The sequence below is a fragment of the Anopheles bellator genome, chromosome 1, assembly GCF_943735745.2.
Source record: "Anopheles bellator chromosome 1, idAnoBellAS_SP24_06.2, whole genome shotgun sequence".
Classification (NCBI taxonomy): Eukaryota; Metazoa; Arthropoda; class Insecta; order Diptera; family Culicidae; genus Anopheles; species Anopheles bellator.
In genome coordinates this window covers 20,156,440-20,164,285 of record NC_071285.1, presented here as the reverse complement: position 1 = coordinate 20,164,285, position 7,846 = coordinate 20,156,440, and positions in this window count along the sequence as shown.

Genomic DNA, 7,846 nt, shown 5'->3' with positions numbered 1-7,846 from the left:
CACACCACGAGCGTCTTTGGCCACATGCAAACATTGTGTCCGACTCCAGGCGGAGTGCCGGGCATGAAATGTAATTTCTTGTCCGTACTTTTTAATCATCCGCCCCATCCGGGGCGGGGAGTGCTGACAGCGTAAACAGTTGGGTACCATTTTGTAATCACCCACTATGCGCCCGAGCCCGAGCTTCGGATGGTCAATGATTAAAACTAACAAACATTACTGAACACTTCTAGGGTCTAAATTCAGTCCGATCAGTTCCCCGTGTCGGTCCCACTGTGCGCCGGACAAAATGGAGACCTCGAGTGGGACTGCGGGCGTTAAACGTCAATGTGATTCAACGTGGTTCCTGTCGGCAGGTTCGGTATCGGTTTTCCTTACGCTTTCCCTTTGGCCTGCTTCCAGAACCGTTTATTGAATAAGCCGTTTCCTCTTAACACCATGCCTTTTTGCCTAAATCCGGTTCCGCCCTGTTCCGATTGCTGTAAACGCAACACGAACACTACGTAACGGCCGTTAAAGGGCCACCACCGTCCCGTCGGTGTGGCCGCCAAAAATGGGATCATATTTTTGCAATTTTCTCGCACTCGGGAAATGGCCTATTTTGCGAACGGTGCCACACCCGGTTTTGGGTCGAGCCCGTCATGGGCACGACGCGGGCTGCCGTAGTGAAGAAAGTAAAAATATCTCCTGGCGTGGAGGTGGCTTATCCGTGCTTCGGGCAAAACACTCCGCAAAACCCGCAAAAATATCGATTAGACCTCATTCGATTTGTCTGCATTAACCACCATTCGGATTCCCTGTGGAGTTACGCGATACGGATGGCGTGGCCCGTTCCAAGTGAACCTCGCGCCCGGAAGCTAAGCTAACGATTTACAAATTTGGCAAATGTAATTTCTGTTGGGAATTGGGATGCAAATAGAAAATAACAAATGGACACAACGAACCAAATTCGGCCCGAAAGGAAATGGTGTCTCGTTTACACGTGGTTTGCAGATTTAAGGTTTCGAGCCAAACTGGATTATTTAGCTTTGAATCGAGCGATCTTGGATCTTTGAACCTAATTTTCGCAACGGAACTATCAGAACAAAAACACACAACTTAGTATAGAATCTTTCACCAATTGTATAACCATTCGCTAACTTCGAGCTAAACTTATTGAGCTTTGAATTGGACGATCTTGGATCTTTGAACCTAATTTCCTCAACGGATCTAACGGATCAACGAATCCGTTAGAATCAAAGGATTTATCAACGAATCAAAGGATTATCAGGACAATCGAAAAACACATAACCTAAGCATAGAAACTTTAACCAATTGTATCATCATTCGCTACCTTACATACCGATTTGAAACATTCCGCTGGCTCACGACTTGTGAATGGGTCAACCTTTTGGAAACGCCACCGAAATGCCTCTCCGGGCACTGCACCAAAAAGGGAATCACTTCACGCACCTGCATGGCACCGAAACGTACACTGTTGTGACACTCGGTCTCTCCCGGTGGTAGTTCTGGACCTTCTCGAGAACCACGGCGACAGCACATTCTGCGGCCACTGGAACCAACCGCTCATATTGCGACGATCGCCGGACTCTGCTCGCGCACTGATCCTGAGCATAGCTCAGCACTTTGATGACGCTGGCAAGTTCGTCTTGCTTCTTGTGCACGGATATGCATTTTTCAAAAACCGCCCAGTCCGTTCGTTTATAGCAACAGCAAAAAAAAAACAACATTCGAATTCTTACTCCAGTCGCGACGGATGTCTTCGCGGACTGTGTCGGGCGGGCGACCCGAGCGACATCGCACGGACGGACTTGATCGTATTACAGACACTTCCAAGTTACCGTTTTTATTCATGCACTTTGTTTTATTTTTTAAGCCGCTGGAGCCGGATCGCGCGAGGCTCTATGGGCGGAGCCGGACTGGGCCGGATTATGCTTTCTAAGCAGAAAATGAATCAAATTGTTTACTCCAACGCCGTCGATCAGTCGACAAAACGAGTTGAGTTTGATATGTACGAAGAATTCAAGGCTCGTCACGAACATGGTTTGGTTCGGAATCGAGAAGTAAATAAAATCGAAAATACAAACTTGGCGTTCGTGTTGCCAATAAATTAAACGTTAATGATAAAGAAAGTAAAACTGAGTGAAACTAAGATTGCTCAACAACTCATTCGTCTGACGGGGGATGGTCGATGATGATAAGGACGGCAGATTGAACTATTTTTATTATTATTATCAGTGTTGGGGTAAGATATGTGGGCACTCGTTCAGAAATGTCTCATGAACCGCCTCAAAAGACAAGACGATAAACTTTCATTTTTATGTCCACACATTTGCTTAATGATTTTCCGCTACATGGAGGAACTCTATAATTTCAATAAAACAGCGGAAGAAATAAAACCATACACGGACAAACAATTTGTCGTTTTCGTGTTATCGATTGTGTTCACTTTTCACATTTGCCACCACACAACCTGCCTGCCTGCCAATGGCCTCTGGCATCCGGGCTACGAATGAGGCGCCGGAAGCTGAGCCGATATTAAGCAGACCATTTCTGTCTCGCTGCCCGCCGGCTGGTTTAAATAGTAAAGGCGGTGCTATAATTTTGTAATTAACTAAATTATGTAAGACAATGTTGCGGACCAGAAACTGGGCCATGTATCGTGCCAGCCAATGCACCAATTCTCACCATTGACTATCGAGCGGTGGCCACCGCCCGAGAAATGGCACATTCTGCTAGATGCTTCGCCCGGATCTGAAAGCCAACGCCCGTGCGGCCGGGGTGGTGACCAGCATGACCGCGATAATGGGCAAAGTGCCGGGGAAAAGCTGCATGTTTGCAGCAAAAAGTGAACCCGAAAGGAAAGGCGTGTACTCTTTTCGCTATTTGTTTTTCACAACTGGAAGTTCGATGGCGGATCGAACGTTCGGCAATCAGGGTTCGTACTTTGTGTGGAGCATTCGATTTTGCGATTCTTATCGATAGTTTTCGCCGGGAATTCTGTGGAAAAATAGGTATAGGAAAGATGAGCGAAAACGACGAACTGGAGGCAATAATCTGGATGTCGTAAAGTTCGCATTCCTAAAAATTGGTTTTAAAACTTACCAAGGTTGATGGACCATGTCTTGGGCCAAACAATTGATAAAACCAACCCGCTTTCAGGGTACACACGGGCATCTCGAAAGGGTGCAAAATATTTGGCACAGAATGCATGCGGCGTGCACTCGAAACTATCCTATAATCAGCTTTCTCGCGCTGCAACTGCATCGTGGCCGGTTGGCTTCCAGCGAAGCGCATTTCCCACCCGAGGCAGCATCGTTAGCTGAAAGGAACGGAGCGGAGCGGAGACCCTATCATGAACTTCATTCGTTACCACAATCAGGTCGTCGAAGGTGTTCCTATCGACATTAAAAAAAGATCATCCACGGCTTCACATTTGCACCCTTTCCAGCTTATTATAGTCAGCCACCCCGTCGGTGTAATGCTGCTGCCCGCAACAATGGTCCATGGCAGGAAGGCGCATTCCTACGCCACCGTTGCCAACACAGCAGAGCTTTGAGTTCGCACTTTCGACTGCCGGGGTTTCCCAATGAAATTTTCCTGAAACCTCTTTCCCAGAGATCGGCCTGATCAGCCTGAGCACGGCAAGGAAAGTGGGAACACGGCACACGATGTGACCCTGTTATGACACATCGTTAATAAAAAAAAACACACGTATTTATGCGCCGCTGCACCGGATCGTGTTATAAAACAATCAAGGTAAACGAGGCTTAATGCATATAAATATGGTGGCAATAAAATAATTGGTAATTGTAAAATTTGAGGACAAGCTTGCACTTTCTACAAACGCTAAACATACTAAATTAGGCCATGGAAATTATATCGTTTGGTTCAAATTACTAGGCAACTGATTGCAAAAGGAAATCTTTGCAATGTTTGATTTAAAAAATGGTACTGAAAATGAATATTCGCTGAAAATACTCACAGTTGAGTTAAACGAATGAAATCATTAAGCGTTCATTGGTTTAATAATGCCTTCACCCTTTTAAGGTTTAACTTAAGGTCTAACTGCTAACTGCTATCCAATTGCATAATTAACATCCTTAAGTCACTTTTTGCTCGGAGTTTTTCTTCAATGTAAACGGATTTAAATTAGCTCAAACTGTCTCGTTAGCTTCAACTCACTATTGCTTTACAAATTTACACTCAAATTTACTTTACATAATTGTTCATAAATTTTCCTGGTCTGCCAAAAGTTGTCTCTAGTATAAAACGATTTATTTTCAACCATTTTCTATCGTAAAGCTTTTTAAATTTCTCATTTTCCCTCTCAATAATAATCGGTGCTTTCTTGCTCGTCAAATTAAATCAAACCAAGTTCGTTTTAATTCCCTCATCGTCTTGCTGGCATACTAAAAACCGGGTACTTTATAGCGAAACCCGGTCTGCAACAACACATCGCTCACATTGAAGGAATCGCTGTCAGCAGTAAAGTTTGCTGCCCGTTTGCGGTTCGTGGTTTCCAATTTCCTTCGTGTTTTGCTTAATTTTAACGTTTTTATTCCCTCGCGTGCTTCTACCGACGCTGCTTACTCCAGGCAATCCGAGCAATTAACCGTGTTTTGAAGCTGTTTTCGGATGTTGCGCCACACGGACGTTAATGTTGCCCGTTGGGATGCTCGTTGCATCTTCGCTGCAACGCACCTTTCTAACGATCTGTGGAAAGCTGCTCATGAATTTTTATTATCAGTAGTATCAGTATACTAGGTGTGCTACGAAGAGAAGTTGGAACTCAGCTCCAGGCTGATCCGCATTTGCGACGAATTTAAGCTTTCATAGGATTATGATCTACTAAATACTTTTCTACACTTGGCCAAAAGTTTCTTAAAACTGTCCCTTGGCGTGACCGTTTCTATGTGTCGGTGGATCTTGGTGACTGTCCAGTTACGGACGTGCACACGCAAAGTGCCCAGCAAATCGGGATCAGCATCTCAAGCGAGCAAGATCATTAACGGAACGCCAGCCAGCACGTTCGGTCTTTGTTTCAAGTTCCAAGAACACCCGCTCTGCGTGGTAACTATTTATTAGTGGTCTTTTGTGTTTGCATTATCTTCTCTGCATCATGCAGATTTCGTTGGAGGAAAAAGTTTCAGCTAAATATGCACTCTTTCCAACGGGTCGATGAGACAACGTGCAACCAGCCGGATTGAAGCCGGAAGCCACTGACTCATTAGCATTGACGCTGCCGCCATCCGACACACTGATTTGTGCTCGGTACATCGAGGTCCCCGGACCAGGGATGTAGCCGTGATGGCGAGGTTGATAATAACACCTTTCTTTATCTCATCTTTTACGCTTGTAATCACGCGGATCATTTACCACTTACTATGCAAACGACAAAAGGGCAGCGACGAGTTAGGGTTCACAGTGCAATTTATGATGCAACGATCGGCACATCAATATCCTGACTGACAACATTGAACGTCTCCACTAATTTTCTATAGATTTCATAGCTTCAATGCATGTTGAAAGGTCCAATCACTTCAATTTCAAGAAACGTTAACTCTTACTTCACGCCATCGCTACTGACAGTATCTTTTTGGGTTAATATTTTAATTTGACTAAATTCACAAACTTTTGTTGAATAGTCTTTGATGAATAGACATTTAAAAAAGTTGCCAAACTGATGCACAGTTTACAATATTTGCATAATTCTTGTTCGGAACTTTGCCTTCGCTTGTGTCGCAACTATGAAAACATTCCATAGGAACTGTTTGGCAAATATTTGCTTGAAATTTATTATTTGCGTGAGCTTGAAGAGAGTATGGAAAGCTGAGACTCTTTGAGCTTGACCTTCGTTCCAGCGACGTGCATGGGCATTCGAAATTCATTTGCATGCGAAGCACATCTTTCTCGAATGCGCCCCGCCGAGTTGCTGTAATCGTGCGATACAAGAGGCGCTTGAACTTGACACTCTCGTTTCCGCTGGGAACGGTCTGCGACTCCACTCAAGGGGGCCCTATAGCCCCAGCTCGCCAGCCAGCGTTTGGCAAATTGGTCAGCAGTTAAGACGGATGGTTCCAGCACGTACGCCGAGATTGACATTCAATTGCACGCCATGAATGAAGTCATAAATGAGCCACTCCGTTCGATCCGGTTTGGCGAAACCCCCGAGGTCTGGGGGCATTTCACACGAAGACCGGTTGTTTAGCGAGGCCGCCCATTGGGCAGTTTGGCTACAAACTGATTAAATGCAAGAAGAAGGCTTCCATTACTGCAAACTTTTAAACCTACCCATTGTAAAGTGAAACAGAAAGGAATAACCGGTTTAGACGGTTAACTTTAAAATGATTAAATTTATGCCATGGAAAGTTTTTGTTGAGCAAAGTTATTGCAATAAGCATGTCGTAGCGCTTTGTTCAGTTGTTGTTCTATCGATTACAAATATTGGTGATTTTGCTGTTGGTTGCTTATTCGTCGGACGAATGCTAATACCGAGTTGTAACTGTTTGAATACAATAAACGCAAATTAATGATTAAGCTTGTTGATGTTATCAAATGATTCTAAATTATTCAATGGTTGTTAAATGTATTAAACTTCGCATTCTCCAGTAACTCCGTTTAAATTCAGTGTTCAAATTACTTAATAAAGCCTGAACGTTGATATGCACGTTGATATGAATCACTGATGTGTCTTTCACCTCATTTTTAATTGTTACATTGTGCCCTTTAAAGCTTCCTTTACGTAACCCCTATCCACCTCTATTTGATTATACAATTTTATAATTATTTTATCAATTTTACTATATTTTACTTTATATCTTTTAGATACTCCATCGCATTATAAAAGAGAAATAGTATGTGGGGTTTACATTTTTATCAGCGCTTGCATTCTGTTGCCCCTTTTTATTGTATCCTCCACTAGAAGTGATCTGCATTTCAAGACAGGATCACAAGTCCGCAACAGTTCGTGTATCCACCCCAGTCAGCGATTGATTGATGAACGCCCGAAGGCGGCAAACTTGCCGACGGGCGACGCAAACTTGCCTCGCGGGTCCTCGGCGCAAGAGCGAGGACTACCCACGCACCCCCGGCCAAGGCGCCCTTTTGCACCCGTCAACCGATTTCCACCACAAACCGATACTGTTCCAACACGTCATCGTGTCGCTCCGCGCCTCACTGAAGTTGTACCTTTCTGCGCTTCGAAAGCGAAAGTGTCCAACGATACGGAGTAGGTGTTAGGCGCGTAGGCGACGATGATGCGGAAGTATCGTAAAAACTTCCACCGCCGGGGTTGAGACGTGCGTCGAAACGGCGAAAGAACGCGGCAAAGCCCCAATCCGTCAACGGCTTGCAAGTGATTTTCGCTCAGAAGAAAGTATCCTGACTGACGGGGTTCTGCGGAAACCTCTTAATTTTGACGACCCAGAGAACCAAGCGCCTATCGGTACCTCGCGTATCGACTCCAGGCTTTTCCTGCATTGTTCCGTTTGCTGATTCATTAGTCGGCCACCGAAAACCAGGTGGGGCCCGCGGATTTTTCCGGGTTGAGCGCCAGTGCAGAGAGCGAGAGAGTGAGATGAGATGACAGAGCTCATAAATCGGCTTCACAATAACTCTATTGAATGTGAGAAGCGAGGCTCGCGCCCAACGAGGACACGGGTGGTGGTTCGAAAGGTGCCGGCTTGGAACCGAACGCCAGCACCGAGATTTCCATTTCGATTGAAGCGAAAGTGATTTATTAGTTCATTTAAAGCGGCCAGCGGTGTGGTGTGGCTGCAAGTGCTCTGCTGTGTCGGGCCGCGAAATGATACGAAACCCACAGGAAGGGAGGAATCGAATTTAT